Raw genomic sequence first — 19,368 nt, 5'->3', positions numbered from 1 at the left:
GCATAATGTTAAGAAACAGTATAAAATAAAACTAAAAAAATAAAACTGTGGTTGGCAGGAATATGCATGCGATTAATCCAGAATACAATAGCAGTAGTATAAATTAGAAGTATAACAGCTGTAGTGTTCACTAGCATTCAGACAGCAGCACAGTGCAAAAGCCCAACAGAGGCAGTATTGTGAGTTCAGTGCAGAAACTGTGGGAGTGGGGGGCTGGTTAATTAAGAGCTGGAGTTTAGGAGTCTAATGGCTGTGGCAAAGACTTTTTTTAATTCTGCAAATACTTCCATTTTAAAATAAAATCCAACAAAATTAAATCAACAATAACGTTCCACTGTGAAATTACAATAAACATGTCCAAGGATATACAGAGAAATATCTAGAAGCCTTTAACAGATATTTAAGGTTACAGTTTCCCTGCGGTATAAAAAGGAGGCAACACACAGAAAACACTCAGCTGCAGATGGTATTATCACAGTGAAGAGCAGAGAGCTCCTTCAGCACTGCAGGGAGATGGTAATTAACCACACAAGGCAGGCTATAAAAATATCTACTTGTGACAGTTCTCAACCTAAATGCCCATGGATCATGTGGCCTCAGCACATTAAAACTTGCAACTGTAAAATAATATAAAAAGTGCAAGGAGTTTTTATTAAAGCAAAACTTTCCTCTGGAGGCTCTTCAAAACCCAAAAGCAAACTCTATCTTGAATTCCCTGTATATACTGTATCATACTGAAAGTGTGAACTCTACCCTCCAGCAAGTGGAAAGAAAAGCCTTTAGTGTAGCCTCCCTCTACTGTCGACTGGAGGCTACAAGTCCCTGCTCTCTACTACAGGGAGCTGCTGTCTCCTGGAGGCTGAGCACAGGCTGTGTGAGAAAGTTGAGATCATAAGGAGAGCAGGGTTGTAATGATAATGCTCTCCCCACAGTCCCCAGCAGAGGGAGATGTTGTAAAGAGTGAGATGCTATGATCTGTCTCTGGCCCTCACCTACTGAGGTCTCATGTTGGTCAATGTCTCTCTTAAATTCAGTCAGGGATCAGACAAATATTTTTTAATTATTTTCAGAATCCAGTGGACAGGTAACTGTGACTCAGACTCCATTAATAAGATCAGTTCTCTAAGGACAGGCAGTCACTGTGAGCTGTAAGACCAGTCCTGCAGTGTACAGTAATAACCGTCTAGCCTGGTACCAACAGAAACCTGGGGAAGCTCCTAAACTCCTGATCTATTACGCAACTACCCGTCAGACTGGGATCCCAGAGCGTTTCAGTGGCAGTGGATTTGCGACTGAATTCACTCTGACCATCACAGGAGTCCAGACTGAAGATGCAGTTCTTGGAAATAGGAATGAAGAGGTTGGATTGGGTCATCAAAGATAAGCTGAGCTTTCTTATCAACTGCAATGGAATACAGCCATAACTAGGCTGTGATACTATGTTTCAGATCTCATTTGTGCTTCGCTTGTTTCCTCCCATCTCTGACCTAGACAGTTTCTACCTTGTCTGGATCCTCTCCTGTGCTACAGACCTTCTCACTTCACCTGACTATACTCCTTTTGTGTGTGTACATTGATTCTTTTCCTTCAAATCCTGTTTGCATGACCACAGTATGGCCACAGGACTGTTTCTCTGGCTGCTGAATGTCTCCCACCTGCTTGCAGTCTACTACCTGTTCTCCTGTCTGCCCTCCTGCTCACTCGTCTGCCTGCCTGCATGTAGGATTCATCACCAACCCAGACCACTGTGCTCCTTTCAGCTCAGTTATTACACAGGATGCAGGTTTGGACAGGTCTGTACTGGATTTGCACTGTGGGATACTGTAATTGTATCCATTCTTCTTGACAGAGTTAATGAACCACACTTATCAAGTCTCTCCATCACTTTTCTATGGGATTCAAATCTGGGCTTTGACTGGGACTGGAACACTCAAGGACTCTCAGTCTGTTCTTGTCAAACCTCTTCAGTGAGGTTTTGGCCTTGTGCTTCGGATCATTATTCACAAAGAAGAGTGAATTTTTTGCCCATTGTTTCGATTAGTGAGTCAAATATTTTTTCCTGTAGGATTTGCTAGTACTTTGTGTCATTCATTATATCACATGTACTGTATCAGCAGCCTTGGGCCCAACAGTGTCTGCTGGGCTGAACTCCAGGTTTTTAAAGGTGTAAAAAATCTACAAGAGAGTGAGAAAAGAGAAATGAAGGTTCAAAACCAAATAACACGAGGGCAGGGAAAAGAACACTGGATTTGTTACTGCCTGAGCTTGGGAAAACCTCAGTAAAACAGAGAAGATTTGGGGTTTATCTGCAAAATCCCTTCAATTCATGATACCTCAAGGAAGATCAGTTACTGCTGTATACAGTGTATGCTGTATGAATTGCTGTGTTTTATGCAAAAGGCTAAGTGGTTACTCCGGAATGACAATTTTCTTGATTAAGTAAACACTTTGATAAGTTGTGTCCAGTTCAGAAATGTGCAATAAATATCTTTCTTAAATATCACCAAAATGTTTGGCTAAACGTGACCCTGAACCTAAGCAAGGCCAGTCCTGGTCAGGACTGCAATGGCAAATCAATAATATGATTGTGTTTCTGTGAGTGGTGCTTGAAGAGCAGCGGTTTGCAGACCTTCCTCTGTATCAGGAATTCAGCTGCTGCCCTGTAGGAGGTGCTGTCCTATTAATAGGGCTGCAGATGCAGGAGATTATTACTGTCAGCAGAAATATACAGTAGCTACCCTCTCACACAGTGATACACGTCTGTACAAAAACCTCCCTCAGCTCTACAGGAGCTCATCAACAAGAACCACTGAGGACTGAGAGTTAGAACAGCTGCAGAGCTGCTATATCTCTAAACAGACTGTGTTTGTACATCATTTATAAATAGTTCAAGTAGGTACGTAGCTGCATCATCTGGGTTGGCCTGCAAAGGCAAAAAGTAAAGGTGGTCTCCCCGAAGAAGACTACACAGCTGAAACGTAGTGTTTCTTTTCTTCTCTTTTCAGCATGGAATAAACCTTTACTTGATCATGTATACAGTAAATCTTGTGTAATAAACACACAGAAAGGATCTGTAGATGTATTTAAGTATTAAGCTTAATAGACTACGAAACTCAAAATGACAAATCAAACAAACTATTAGCATTATAGCTAATTATGCTATTAGCATTATAATCAAACAAAAGATTTCAATATTGTTGCATAACTATATATCTATATTTATCTTGTGACTTGTATTGTTTATGTAGAATAGAAAGCAATATACTCTATATCTATAGACAGATCACAGAAGTTACTGTGAGACACTGGGGATCTGGATGTTTTCCATTGAGACGTGTTGATCATCAAACAGAACCTCAAGAAGAAACACTGACTGCAGTTATTAACATTGACCACAAGAGGGAGACAGAACAGGGCATTGCTGTCTTTGTTGTAACAGCACTATGATTTCATCAGTGAAACTGTCTCGTGAAGGATTCTAATAAATAAATCTAATATACAGTATACATAAATATACTGTAATACTTGTATATAAATCCTGTATAAATAAATAAAAAATAAAAAATAAAAATTAAATATATACCATATATAATAAATCTTGTTTTTCTCTTTATAAATTTGGAGAAGTGTGTAAGTCATGGTTATACAAGAAAATTACTCTTTTAAAAAAAGAAAGCTCAATAATTTGCTGTCAGTTCACATGTCTTGAACACCAGTCCATACTAAATGAATGCACATTATGTACATGATGTATCTGGGTTATTCATATTGAAGAGTGAGGTCTGTTCCCCAGAAAACCTCTTCTAATCTCCACATTTCTAATCTTCACTATCCTCTTGGCTTCTTCATGGAATCACTGCTTCCTGGGGACACAGGGACTGCTACAGTAGTCTTACTGCATAGACCCAACTACCTACATGCATAATGTATAAAAGCAAATGTTTCACACACAGCCTGAAGAAGAAAAATAATTTTCTGGCTAAAACATACTGTATAGAGAACATTGAACTTCAATGCTGAACTTGAAAAACAATGGTGATTGTCCTGTTTAGATTTCAAACAAAGTAGAGGGATGGAGAATATCTATCTGTCTCTGTTAAGTATTATGAGCTTGTTTTGTTTTTTGTATATAATTTCATTCTTTTTCTTGTGTGAAACCAAAGCAATAACCTTCCTGGTAAAAATCACTGGGACTTTAATCATTTAATGCCACCAGAGAACAGCGAGGCAAATACCAGAATAACTGTGGAAAATTACCAAAGTAACTGTGCAATGACAGTGCCTACAAACTACCGATAGCTTTGCTGGCACTGTGGGTTTAGTGCTCCTGACAATATGCAAAACTGCATAACGCTCACAGACTAACTTTTCCCTGGAGTTTATTCAAAATGAAATGTTACATTTTGTGCCTCATGTAAACACAGTTTTAACCATAAAGACTGTAGTGTGCTCTCACGAGGCACCAGTTCTGTAGGGGTTTGGGCATTTACTGGGACAATTATTAATTGTAGCAGTAAGTCACAAAATTATTCTTTTAATGGCTTTAGAATCCAACCTTGCGATATAACTCAAACAACGCAAACACACAGGTACTAATACACGAGGATACATTTATTAATACATAAAATATGCAGATAAACCTAACAGATCTTATCGAGAGGGTTATCAGAATACAAAAGGTATATATTCAGTCAGTTACAAAGTGTTACACATATCAAGAGGACATATGTTCAGTATATCATTCATTAAGACCATTTCGTAAATGAACTTGGTTAAAACTTCTACATTAGATACTCAAAACAAGTACATAACTCTTAGGAATTAAATTGATATCAACTGGTTGGGATAACAATTGAATTCTCGAGCAGTAATGCAGTGAAGTTGAATACTCATCCAATCTTTGGGGATTCAGATCTCCCGCAGGCACAAAGAAACAGTTGCAGGCTGTTGCTGTCCAATCCGCGCTCTCTGGCTCGGTGCCAGGCTGTGCTGTGCGGCTTGCGACGGTGCGCTGCTGATGTTCACTGACCGGCTAGTTAGTGTTGACTTTAACTAGCAAAGTTTGTGCACAGGAGAAAAGATGACTGTGGGTCCCAGCAAGTCAGGAATAGGAGTTCTGAATAGTGATTCAGCTGTCCACAGTTCTGACCTGTTCGGCTTGCTGCTGATGCTAACCTCGGGTGGATCTTTTGGTTACTCTCTGGCAACCTCCGCTCTCGACTCTTAGAACAAAGGAAAGTTCTGGCACTCGGACACACTGGCCGTTCCGTGGTTGTCCAGGCTGAGTCTCAGGATGGTCAGGAGGCGCGCTGCGAGAATGTCCTGCCCTTGGGAGCCTTTCTGCTCCTGGGCCGTCCTGCCCTGGAATTGTCTCGCACCCCTGGAATTCTCCTTAGAATTCTCTTTAGAATAGTCTCCTACAATTTCCCCTACTCCAGGCTCTCTGTGTTGCCTGTTTTTACCATGAGGAACTTCAGCTCGTTCATTGGCTGAAAGTTTCATTGGCATCAGAGTCCCACATGGGTTACTCGGCCCTACCAGTCCCTGGTTGGTTGATCAAGGTGAGATATGAGTCACTTACTCCTGACACATAGGAATGCAGTCCAGATGTCCATCTGGCACTACCTAGACAGATAGGCGCCAATGGATGACCATTGATCATGATAGCCAGGCTTAGCTAACTGCATCCCCATTTGGGAGCTGTCCCTTATCAAAGGAAACCTTAAATCAGCCTGCATGAATAGTTTCTCTGTGGCTGCACCAGAGATGAAGAGAGAGATGGGGCCTCATTTGGGAAAGCACAGCAACACTTAATTCTGTCTTATTAACAAGCATTGCTGCTACAGCAGGATCCGGGCTACCTGCTCCAACAACATGGCTAGTTCCACACTCTCACCACCCTTTGTGTAAAGAAAGTCTTTCCTAACTGCAGGACCTCTTCCAGCTGATTCTTGAAAGAAAGCAGGCTATCTGCTTCACGAACGTGACTGGCCAGCTTGTGCCACACTCCCACCACCCTCCGTGTAAAGAAGGGAGCCTTTCCTCATTGCGGGATCCAGGCTACCTGCTCCAACAACATGGCTAGGCAGCTTGTTCCACACTCCCACCACCCTTTGTGTAAAGAAAGTCTTTCCTAACTGCAGCCAGGCTATCTGCTTCAACAACATGGCAGCTTGTTTCATTTAAATGCACTTCCCCATAGTTTCTGCTTGTGCCCTCTGTTTTTTTTTTTTGCCTGAAAGCTTGTGATCATCAGCTGCTCCGTCACTAATTGTTTGTGGGTTCCTCCCCTTCAATGTTTTCCCCTGTCCAGAGACGGACGAATGCAGGCTGAACAGGAACATCTGTGGCCACGGAGAATGCATCAACTCTACCAACGGCTTCACCTGCCTCTGCAACACTGGGTACAAGGCTCACGCCCAGAGGAAGTACTGTGTGGGTGAGGAGCCCGTGCCCCGCCGCTCACAAGAACAGCCAGGGCTGCCGCTGGCTCTCAGAGAGTCCCGGGCAACGTTCCCTCTTGCGCACACAGGTCATGAAATCAGTGCACATAGGAAATTGAATTGCACACAAAAAATTGTGTGCGTTATTTTTGCTACTTGATCGTCAATATCGATGTTCTTGTAGTCTCGTACCTCCCTGCTCCTGTCCGCACGGACACTCGGTCTCTATGACTGGGCTCATGGAATTGCTGTCCCGGATCTTTTGGATCTCTATGCTTCTATGAGGATGGCTATATTAACAAAAAAATAATTTCAGGTTTACAATTTGCCATACGCTCAATTTAGTGCGCACAAGGTTTTTGTCACTGGGGAAGAAATTTGCACAACTTTAAATTTCTGCGTGCGCAGGCCATTAGAAATTAGAGGGAACGTTGGTCCCGGGTGGGTCGGTCTGGGAAGGCAGAGGTTGAGCTCAGACAGGGACCTGGTGACAGCGTAATGAACTCTGGGTCAGCACTGCTGCCTGGCGGCGCTGGGGACCCGGGTTCAATTCCAGACCTGGGGGTGCTGTCTGTGTGGAGTCTGCATGGTCTCGCCATACTCGCGTCCTACGGTGCAAGGGCAGGCTGGGAGATTAATCGGCTTCTGGGGCAATCGGCCAGGTGTGTCTGTGGGCGCGCGCTGTGACGGACTGGTATCCAGTCCAGGGTGTACCCCGCCTTACGCCTGTTGTATGCTGGGATAGGCTCCAGCTCCCGCACGAGCCCGTACTGGATATAGTGGTTAGACAATGGATGGATGGACCAGGATTCGTTTAACTGCCAGCTCACAGTTAGCACTATGCTGGGCACTGGGCAGCCAGGGTCTCTGTTCTCTTTCAGCTGAATGGTGACGCCTGTCGTTTTTGCCCGCTGTTTGATGACTTCAGCAAAGTCCTTCAACAGGTGCTGCTCCTCCCGTTAGGCGCAGTGGAGCTTGTGACCACCTCCTGAAGAGTGGGCACGCCGTGGGGGAGAGGGGGCTGCCCACAGGCATGGTGGCACTTGGGGGTGACAACCACAGGGGCACGGATAGGAGTAATAATATTAATAATAATGCTCACACTTCTATATCGCCTTTCCTGGACCCTCCACCCAGAGCTCTTTCCAGGTCCTGGGGATCCCCCCCTCCACCCCCAGCAGTGTGTACCCCCACCTGGATGAGGCGCCAGTCCGCTCCCCACACCCCAGCTCTCAGTGGGGAGGAGAGCAGAGTGATGGAGCCAGTTCAGAGAGGGGGGTTATTAGGAGGCCATGATGGGTAAAGGCCAGGGGGAAATTTGTCCAGGACGCCCAGTAAGAGGAAAGATCCCACTAGATGCCTGCCTGTTTGACTGCACTGGGGGGGGCACTAACTGTGGTCCAGGCGATGAAATGAGGAGGCCTTCTCGGTTTCAGACGACAACGAGTGCGAGGCGGAGCCCTGCGGCAGTGGGCGGGGCCAGTGCATCAACACGGGCGGGTCCTACACCTGCCGCTGTAACCATGGCTACAAGCTGCAGATTCACCTTGGCAAGCGCACCTGTGCAGGTAAGGGGAGGTGTCCCTTAGGTACCACCTGGGGCCTTAGACACCCAGGAAAGACCAGCCCTCTCGAAGCAGGAAAACGTCACAAATACTCAATGAAAAATACTCGAAACCAGGAAAGGATAGGAAATACGCGCAAATAATTTGATTTCAACAAAAAAAATACAGTTTTAGCTGAGTCTTTTAAGTATGTCTTAAAAGTATTCTGTGCCAGCAAGCCTATCAACTTCCAGTACAATTGAACTAATTTCCTAACCTAAGCTTTCCTTCACTCGGGGAAGGTTAAAAAAAAACGTGATAACCCTGGCCGGTTATCAAACTTTATCAGGGACAAATGAAGAGAAAGAAAAAGAAAAACCCCATCCCCAGACACCACAACACTCCTGTTGGGGTCAGAGGTCAGCTAAAACTTTTCTTACACTGACACCATGATAAAAACAAATCTGCACGACAACGTAAAACAGAAACTACTGCATGGCAGAACCAGCGCCGGATTTTCCCATGAGGCACCGCAGGCACAGAGACTGGGGACCTACGAAATCTTTAGGGCCCCACGAAGGAGGGACACACTAGTGACTCACGAGAAACGAGCTGGAACAGCATTCTCTAGGTGCTCCAGATCAATAATCATACGTCTCTGTAGCAGCTGTACTACAAACTTTTTTTTTCACCCAATTCAAGGTCTTTAAATCTGCTTTTCTTGTTCAGTATTTACTCATTTCAAAACTTCATTCTTCAGTTCCTCAACCTCTTTAAACACACAGTCTATGGACTATTTTTAAGACCTTCAATTCCGACTGTATTACATCTACTCCGAGACGTTGGTCTGGAGCTCTTCTTGCGTACGTACGAGTGCATCTCCATTATTTTTTCCCCACATCACCTCCAGTTGCTTCGCTTTTCTCATTGGTTGCCATTGATTTTCTTGTAGTGCTATACATACACGATGGAGGTATCTTAGACTTCTCTTTCGACGACCCAGCACTGTCTTTTCTCTTCCCGGTACTACTCATATCAAAATTCTTAAACTTAAAAAAATAACAACCTTATTAGCTGTTCTTAAATTATTACCGAAGTCTAAACAACTAGTGTTACGTCCTTATATTTCTGTAGTCAACATTCATATGATATGTCATATATATAACATTAGTGTAACGCATATGGTGGCAGTGGTGAGGGTGCCCACCTGAACCCTGTAGTGTTACATTATTATATTATATATTATAATTAGGAACAAGTAATAGGTTTATTCCATACTGAAAAAAAGAGAAGAAAGAAAACAACGTTTCGGCTGTGGAGCCCTCTTCTGGTGTGAGAAAGACAGGGCAGTAGGCAAAGGTAACTTTCTCACACCCGAAGAAGGCTCCGCGGCCGAAACGTTGTGCTCTCTTTCTAATTTTTTTTTCAGCCTGGAATCACTTGTTCCTTTGCAGCCTACGCATGCTGATGCAGCTACCCACCTATATTATAATTATAATAAATAATGTCATAACGGAACATTCAGGTCATGGAAAAACTCACAATTCCTCCTCAGCCTCTCCCCCTGAACGCCATCTTGAAACGCTCCGCTGTTCCAGAAACTAGAGGTATCGCAGCGACGGGCGCCCCATCCATCACGGGGGTTCGGCCATGAAGACTAATTTCAAGTGCGTCACGTCAGTCGACCTCATTCCATCGGCGTTTCCCGCTCTTTTTGCACGTTTCGGAGTGCCCCCCTGAAGGGGGGGTCTACGCACCCCCACAATCAGGCACCTGGACAGAACTTTCTCGTTAACTCCCGATGAAATACGTCTCGCAGGCGCGTTCAATACGCGGCGAAGCCCCTCTACAAACGCAGAAACAACGGGCTGTTTTTTTTCACCTCACGGACGCGCTGCCGAAATCGGTAGTTTGTTTTTATGAGAGGGGGGAGATTTCCAGTCGTCGGACAGCGGACGGCTCTTGAGTCTCCTCTCTGTCCCCCCCCAGACGTGAACGAGTGCGTCAAGCACAACCCCTGCGGGGAGAGCGGGCGCTGCGTCAACCTGCCCGGCGGCTACAGGTGCGAGTGCTACGAGGGCTACAAGAGCAAGTCCCACCGGCACCCCGTCTGCGAGGGTAAGCGAGCCCCCCCGCCGCTCCGCCATCTTGAACAATAACAACACGCTTCCCTTCCTCTCTCCTCGCCCTCTCATTCTCGGTTTGGCTCGCATTTCTGCTTTATTTCTCTTTAGCATTCTCATTCATCTCTTCCTTTTTTCTAATTTTTTCTTTTGATCTAACTTTCCGTTTTTCCACCACCCAGTCTGCGGACGGCGCTGTACTTGAATTACATTCTAAATTGAAGACCTCGGTGGGGGGTTGAGGGGGGTGACGTTTCATCTGCATGTGCAAAATATTGTAAAAACATCATCCCCCCCCCCCCCCCCAGCAGTATTGCCAGACTACGTCCTGTGTTGTCTTCGACTGTTGCTGAAAACACGTTGGACTCGTCTTGAATTGAGTACTGGAATGCTCTGCTCACTGGGGTTTCTAAATCCACACTGGGCAAACTCCAGTCTGCCCAGAGTTCGGCAGCCAGAATCCTGACCAGGTCCGAGGGCCAGTGATCACATCACTCCTGTCCTGGAGTCCCCGCACTGGCTTCCTGTCAGGTTTCGTGTCGACTACAAAATCCTCCTGCTCGCCTGTAGGGCTCTGCATGGCCTGGCACCTCCGTACCTGTCTGAGTTACTGTCTTCCCTCTCCCCACCTCACAGCCTCTGGTCTCCTGTCTGTCCCCCAAGCCTATCTACACTCTGGGGGCGACAGGGTCTTCTCCTGCTGCACCCCAGAGCTCTGGAGTTCTGTCCCTAAGGATATCGGAGAGCCACCTTCTCTAAACTCCCTCAAATTCAGACTGGCTCTGTGTCTGTCCCTCTGCTTTCCGACTGTATTCCAAAACCTCACTGTAATGGTCTCATCCTGCAGTCTCCTCTCACTGTGTCCTTACTGTAAAGTACCTTTCAGAAGCCACTTTTAAAGTTTTATTACCAGTATAAGCGCGAGATCAGGGTCTTCTCCTGCTGTGCCCCAGAGCTCTGGAGTTCTGTCCCCAAGAGTAGCAGAGAGTCACCTCGCCTGAGCGCTTTCGGATCCAGACTCCAAACCTCCTCCTTCTTCAGAAGGGTTTTAATTTAACTGGCTCTGTGTCTGTCCCTCTGCTTTCCTGCTGTATTCCAAAACCTCACTGTAATCGTCTAATCCTCCAGTCTCCTCTCACTGTGCCCTTACTGTAAAGAAACTTTAAGAAGCTACTTTTAACGTTTATTACCAGTATAAGCACGAGATCGGGGGCGCCCTGCTCCGCCGCGACCTGGCGAATTCCAAAGACGGGGTTCAGGAAAGCTCGAAGAGGGGGCAGCGGTGTGTCCCCCCCCCCGCCCCAGTTTTAACGAAGATGCTCCCTCTGCTGTGGTTCCAGATATCAACGAGTCTCTGGACCCCCACACCTGCCCCAACGAGCAGTGCGAGAACACGCCCGGTTCCTACGAGTGCGTACCCTGCCCCCCCGGGCACCGCGCCAAGGACGGCATCTGTTACGGTGAGCCCCCCCCATCCCGACTGTCCGAGGCCCGGACCCCCAAAATCGTCTCTTTTTTTTTTTTGTCTCGTCCTCCTGTTTCTCGGCAGCCTGGTGTGAGAGCAGAGCCGACAGATGAAGAGCTGCTCTGCATCGTTAAAGGCCAAGTCAGATCGCGTTTTGCGGTACAGGGCTGAGCAGTCGCTAAGAACGGGCACTGGCCCAGTCGGATATAGGAGTACGGGATAGCAGGCTGTTCCTACCAGCTGGTGATCCTCATCTCTGGTTTATTGATACCCGGATCGCAGAAGCCTCACTGTCCACATCGCAGAACTCCTCTGGCGCAACCAACGGCAGCAATCCAGATGATTCCCTCTGCTCCTTTAGCTGGAATCCAGCCGTTTTCATCTTTTCCCCAATCCTGATCCAGGAAGCCCTAGCACTCACACCTGCCGGGTTTTCATTCCAGCCCGGCCCTCAGCCCCGAACTGACTTTATCAGGGGGATCCATTTGAACCCCTTTCCGCCCTGTCATGCGTCGGAGGTCCGGCTTTTATCCACTGCCTTTCAAAAGCCAAGTCACTTCTTATGTAGAAAACCTGCAGAGACACCCGTCAACCCAGCTGTTACTTCCATTAAGGCCCCATTAGGCCCGGCTGGAATGGAAACCAGCAGGTGGGTGGGCATTCCTCTCTTGCTGCTGTAGTGACGGCACTTCTGGACACGCACTGACGTATGCATCTGTTTGCAGCTGCCCACAGTGTCACGAGCCGGAGCGTTACCCAGCGGAGTCCAGGCACGTACTCTCGGATCCAGCTCCCTGCCTGCCTCCCGCCCCCCCCCCCCTTCCCCCCCGGTGCACACTGGTCATCCCATAGCAGCTTTTGAAGGAATTTGGGAATATTAAGAAGGTGGCACATTGGCACTTATCCTGGGAAGAAACAGGTGCAAGGCAGGGTACACCCTGGGTGGGACACCAGTCCATCACAGGGCACACACACACACCCCACCAGGGCCAGTTTTCCCAGAAGCCAGTTCACCTCCCAGCATGCCTTTGGACTGTGGGAGGAAACCCACGCGTTTTGAAAATGAAGTGACAGGGGGACGAAGGTACACAGTATTTGTCTGTGACCCAGTGATTCAGCTGCGAGGAAACTCTGTGTTTTTTTTCTTCATCGATGACCAACGCAGCTCTCCGGGGTCCAAATCCCTAATGAGTGAAATTTTCCATCAAAAATATTAATAGCGCATTATTCATATCGATAGAACGAAAACACATGGCTTACTTAATGGAATCGCTCGTCTCCACAACAATTTCACAATTTTCCGTTCATCGCTTCGTTTTTTTTATCAACCCAGTACTCGACGCAAATGCGTGAGGTTTTCAGACCAAGGAATGAGACTGTGAGATTCGCTCGCAGTGCAGACACAGACACAGACATAGACACAGACACAGACACACCAGAGCACGGTTTCCCAGAAGCCAAGGCATTTCCCAGCATGTCTCTGGAGTGCGGGAGGAAATGGGAGCCCCCTTAGGAGACATGGAACACAGGGAGAACATGCAAACTCCACACAGACAGCACCACAAGGCCAGAATTGAAGGGCTCCAGAGCTATCTATGAGGCAGCAATGCTGACCACTGTGCCGCAGTGCTGTGCAGATAAGGAGCTGATAAAGAAAAATGATCCAGTAAGTTATTCAGCCTGAAGAGGTGAGTGTGATTCATACAGTAGGTCATTGCTGGTGGTGGAAGACGAGGCAGTTGCTGAGCAATCCCACAATGCACGTATCGGGCGGGTTGAACTCACTCATGTGACGAATGGGGTGGCCAGTTTGCGTCGGGACCTGCTCGGTTGGGCCGGGTCTCCCTCTCTAAGCTGACACGCTGGGGGCAGCTGGGCTCCTGCGCTGGGGTCTGCATGCACACACTCCGCCTTCTGGGTTTCGGGTGGCCTTTTCTTGACCTCTCTCGGCTGGTTTCTCTTTTAGCTGGGGGGGGTCTCGCTCCAGAAGCGGATGGATGTGTTCCGATACGTGCGACACCCCACGCTCGCTGTCCGCAGTGTTGGGATACAGCAGGGTCTCCACAACCACGAGGGTCTGGTGCAGTGAACTGTTGCGAACAGCCAAATTCACCCCCCTGTACCGTAATTACACCATCGTGTACTGCAGTATATAGAATGATTGGCATCAGACATCAGAAACCCTCCCTCATTGGATAATTAAAGTACTAATGCGTTAGCTTTAAGTTAAGCACAATAAAACTGATCAACTGAAACGAACAAATGCAAACACAAACTGATAGTAATCAGCTAAAATAAAGAACATGAATCCCTCCTCTGCTGTGCAGCGGATGCCTGCAGTCTCTCTCTGCCTCTGTGATCAGCACGCCCCACTGTAATGAAGGATAAAACTGTCAGAGAGCCTGCAAAGTCGTCTCCGGCCTGTCATTCCCAGCACTGCTGACACAAAACCTGGAGCGTTGGCTCCGGTGTGTTACCCTGAGCAGGCTGAGCTGCGGGTGCTGGGGAGTGGGTAGCTGGGCAGGGGGCAGGGAGAGGCTCGCTCGCTCGCTCGATTTCGTCTCGCCATCCTGGTCCGGCACGGCACTAATTGGACCGCCGCACATGCCAGCCTCGGGCTTGGTGTCGCTCCCCGCTCTGCCCGGCTTCGACCCGACTGGATTGCGAATCCGGGAAGGGTATATCTGCAGGAGGCCGGGCCCTGCCGTGCACCCACGGTGGCCGGCAAGGTGTGGTTGGGCCTCGAGGAGCGGTAAAACGGACTTTGATCCCCAGCGGGATCCAGGCGGGCCGGCAGTCCAACCCCCCACTCCTCGCAACCTGGACTGAAGGGGATCCTGCGGGGGAACATCGGGCGGCAAGTGTTTCGAGTCCATTTCTGGTTGTTCCTGCTGCCGAAGCCCGAACCCGTTGAGGGGGTTCCTAATATTTTGGCCAGTGAGTGCAATCCAGTGGGAGGGAGGAGGCAGGGTGCTGGATAACCTTCTCTCTCCAGGGGAATGCGGAGCAGCCTGCACGTGCAGTAACGTTGTTTCCTTCCTCTGTAGAATAGACGTGGCCTGTTTCGAGGGGATGCTGGGAGCTGTCTGAAACATGGCGTGGGACGCTGGGCTCTTCCGACGGTTTCGTCTTTCTCTTCGTAAATTAAGGGTCTTTTCTTTTTCAGCCAGACACTGCCTCTGCACGTTTCCCTAGATAATAATCTCGGGGCTTTTTGACTCTAGTGTTTCTACCACAGTACATTTATTGCAAAGTCTGCCGGGCCAGGGCTGCTCTTATTCCCCAGTGCCGGGTGTGGAGACGCTGCTTTTCACAAAGGGTGGTGGGGGCGTGGAACAAGCTACCCAGCCATGCCGTTGAAGGTGGTGCCCTGGCTTCTTTCAAGACAGCTGGAGGAGATCCTGGGATTCATTAACCTAACGGGGCGAAAGTGCCAGTCTCCTCACTTGGATTGTTTTTATGTTCTTATTAGTGGGATTAGTTATTAATTCAGCTGATGTTTCTGGGAGTAGGTTAAAAGGAGATGCCAAAAAACAGTTTGCACAACATAAACCAGCGTACTGAATAAACTGTCTATGCTGGTCATTTTCCTGCAGATTAACACTGTGCATCGCCACCATTTTTACAGACTATTCCTGATCACTGTTTGCTTAATCTCTGCCAGTTAAAGGAGCACCTTTGCACTGTTGATCGGAAAAGTGTCCCACTGAAGTCAATATACTAATAATGTATATATGTCAAAATACATGGACTTTTTGAAAATTTATAAAAGCCCAATGTAAGGTGCTTAATTTAGTAATTATCCTGTTCAGTTGGAAGGTGTATATCCTATTTTTCCTGATGATTTTAATCAATCACAAATGGGCTGCTCTTTCAACAAGGACGATGGGCGTGGATTGACGGTTTTCATCAGGATAGGCCGACTCCAGCCCTCAAGGAGGGCCAGTTCCCCAGCCAGTTCCATTCCACCGCTCATCCTTACTGTCTTACGGGCACTTATCCAAGTAACCAGTCAGATCTCCTCATTTTTCACAATTTGACAATCGCTGATAAAATCGGCAGGAACATGTCTGCAGAGGGACACTTCAGAAGCATAGCAGTATTAAACACGTATCTATATCTCTATGAAAAAAAAACATTTGAAAATATAAGTGTTCTACAGTATACTGCAGAAAAGTAGAAACACTAGTGTATAATTTTCAATATTTTAATCTTAAATTTCAGACATGAAAACTGACATTAATGTTAAATGTCTTAGACAATTTTACATAATTTTGTACATGGTAGTATGTATATTTGAAACATTTCCATATACATTTAAATCAAACTAATGTTAAGTAAATATTTTGGATGACAGGGTCTTCTCCTGCTGCGCTCCAGAGCTCTGGAGTTCTTTCCCCAAGGATATCGGAGAGCCACCTTCTCTAAACTCCCTCAAATCCAGACTCACAGCTTCTTCTCCTTCAGAAGGGTTTGATTTAACGGGTTCTGTGTCTGTCCCTCTGCTTTCCTGCTGTATTCCAAACCTTTCTTTGAATTGTCTAATCCTGCTCTCTCCTCCAGCTGTGTGCTTTTCTTCCCCTTACTGTCAAGTGCTTTAAGAAGCCTCTTTTAAAGATAAAAGAGATAAATATGGTAAAAATATTTGTATTATTATATATTTAACTATATTTTTAGAAAATATAGTTATGTTTCCAGGTGGTTCTGCGTTTGATGTGGTGGATTGGCAGGTGGCTTGGACTCGGATCTCTTGACATTTTGGCTGGTTGACGTTTCTCTTCGGGGTGGGTGAAGGGAATCATGGGGGGGGCGGGGGGAAACAGGCGGGTTAACCCTCGCCTTGCTGGAATCTTGCAGACATCAACGAGTGCCAGACCCCCGGCGTGTGCCCCAACGGCCACTGCGAGAACCTGGTGGGCACCTACCGCTGCCTGTGCCACGAGGGCTTCGTCCCCGAATCCGACAGCAAGGGCTGCTGAGGTGAGATCCGCCCACTCCCCCCCCCCCTTCGCCGTGGTGATGGTCTGTGCTAGCCCGTGACTCCCATCCCCACCCCCACCACCACCACTGTGCTCCCTGTCAACAGACATCAACGAGTGCGAGGATGCCCGGCTCTGTGCCAACGGGCACTGCATCAACACCGAGGGCTCCTTCCACTGCCAGTGTTACCCCGGGTACCAGCCCACGCAGGAGGGCAGCCACTGCGAAGGTAGGCCTCCCTCTGCCCTGTCCCGTTCTCACCCCGTTTCAGCAGAGCTCTGCCTAAATAACCTGGGAGAAAGAAAGCACGAGTCCCGACAATAGATACCCTCATCCCCAGCTTTACGAGCGCAGTTAGAGCCCAAATGTCTTTTTCAGAAGCAAAACACCCGTGAAAGCAACACCCATTACAATACCCATTCAAATAGAGGTAAAAGTCTTCACTGCATTCCAAGTGATCATAACCGGACATCAGCCCATTGCATTTAGGTACTTTTCCAGTTTGCTTGGGTAGTTTGGCACCAAAACTGCTAATTGTGGGTTATAGCATGTAGAATTCACCAACACTGTTTTTTTTTTCGTTTAAATGCATTATCAATGGAGAGGTCATATGGAGAAGTTATAGCACACATAGAACAGTAGAACAACATTCCTGAACAACATTTTGTACTGAACCGAAATGGTGTATTATGTTAGTTAACACGTCTTGTGCAGTCTTTGACTGTAAACCCATAAAAAGTCAGACATCTCTGGAGATTTCGATACCATCGTGTGCATGCATCATCAGATTAAAACTAGGAATGCATTGGGGGTATTCAACGTATGCATGCATCATCAGATTAAAACATTTCACTGTCCGAAATTGTTCAAGTTTGTCTATCAATATTATTGTTGCACTCAGAATATTATCCCGCACTTTAACTAGTGTTACACCCTTACCATGTCTGTGAAGACAGTTAGGACAACCAGCCAGGAGCAAGGTAGAATTAAAAAGGAAGAATGAGCCACACACTCAGAGCTTGTATTAGTCAGGGATGCTCACTTGTGGAATAAAAATATTCGTGTGAGTATGCCTCCTTCCTTTGTTTTAGAACTTGCTTGATTAACGAGCTGTGGCACCAGCCCTGAGCTTCCCGACACAATCTCTGTTTAATTCTCACCTAGAGAACATCTGTATCTCATGATCAAATAATTTCAATAATAATAATAATTGCTTACACTTATATAGCGCTTGTCTGGACACTCCACTCAAAGCACTTTACAGGTAATGGGGATCCCCTCCCCCCACCCCCAGTGTGCAGCCCCACCTGGATTATGCGACGGCAGCCATAGTGCGCCAGAACGTTCCCCACACACCAGCTCTCAGTGGGGAGGAGAGCAGAGTGATGGAGCCAGTTCAGAGAGGGGAGTTATTAGGAGGCCGTGATGGGTAAAGGCCAGGGGGGAAATTTGGCCAGGACACTGGGGTAACACCCCTACTCTTCTCGAGAAACGCCCTGGGATTTTTATGTCTCATCGGTGCCTTTTTAAAGTATAGTATCCCCACCACTATACTGAGGTACACAGGCCATGGGGTGAGCGCCCCCTACTGGCCCCACTAACAGCTTCCAGCCTCAGCTTTCCCAGGAGACTCCCCTCCAGGTACTGGCCAGGCTCACACCTGCTGAGCTTCAGGGGGGGGCTGCAGGGTGATATGGCTGCTGGTAAGTTTCAAGTGCAGGTTTTGCACATCTGGCCTCTACCAGACAGTTGTACAAAGAATGATGGGGGTGAGGAGGCAGACTGTCCCATCAAGAAGGTTTTCCAAGAAAAGGACAGATCTCAATTTCACGGTGCCGTATTTTACCCCGGGAAGCTGTAGCATTGACAGCATTAGAATTAATTTCCCTTACATAGCACCCAGTATCAACATGTCACTGTAATACTGTTTCCAAAATGATTTCTAGTTCTGATGTGGCCAGTTAGCCATTTCGGTTCATTTATTTTGTGTTTTTTAAAGAAAAGAAGTGGAGATTTTTTTTTTTGGGGGGTGGGGGAAGAAGTGGTTTGCAAGTCTTTGCCAGGAACGTCACTGTCAAAGCTGTGAGATCACTGGGGCATGTCCTTCAAAACTGACTCTTTATAATAATGATTATAATAAGAATAATTGCTTACACTTATATAGCGCTTTTTCTGGACACTCCACTCAAAGCGCTTTACAGGTCATGGGGATCCCCTCCACCACCACCAGTGTGCAGCCCCACCTGGAAGAGGCGCCAGTCCGCTCCCCACACCCCAGCTCTCAGTGGGGAGGAAAGCAGAGTGATGGAGCCATGATGGGTAAAGGCCACAGTGGGGAAGTTGGCCAGGACACTGGGGTAACACCCCTACTCTTTTCGAGAAACGCCGTGGGATTTTTAATGACCACAGAGAGTCAGGACCTCGGTTTTACGTCTCATCTGAAAGACGACGCCTGTTTACAGTATAGTATACAGTATACTCTTTGACACTACGCAACAGTATACAGTATATTAATAACGGGGTGCGATGAGCCCTCTCGACATGATATTTTAAGGGTGACGTCCCTCCCAGGGTTGCTCAAGATCTGCAGTGCATGTCGGCATTGTGGATGTGGCGCCAGTTTTATGCTGGGAGGATTGGGCCCAGTTTGAATCCAACCCCATATAGTACCGGGTACTCTATACAGGCAAAAGCACCACCTGCAATTTTTCTATGGTCGGTTGGCTGTTTTTTATTTGATATTTTCTTAGTAATGTTATTTTATGTGGAATGAGTCATTGTTGCATGCCTGCGGCTTAAATTACCCCCTCCTG

The 19,368-nt window shown here is 47.2% G+C and overlaps 1 pseudogene; it reads left to right on the top strand.

Moving 5' to 3' along the window:
• Positions 1-5,874: 5,874 nt before the first annotated feature.
• The window catches only part of LOC138224008 (latent-transforming growth factor beta-binding protein 3-like), a 52,353-nt pseudogene continuing 38,859 nt past the window's right edge, over positions 5,875-19,368 (top strand).

The sequence above is a fragment of the Lepisosteus oculatus genome, chromosome 18, assembly GCF_040954835.1.
Source record: "Lepisosteus oculatus isolate fLepOcu1 chromosome 18, fLepOcu1.hap2, whole genome shotgun sequence".
Taxonomy (NCBI): Eukaryota; Metazoa; Chordata; class Actinopteri; order Semionotiformes; family Lepisosteidae; genus Lepisosteus; species Lepisosteus oculatus.
This window is presented reverse-complemented; position numbering and strand designations above follow the sequence as displayed.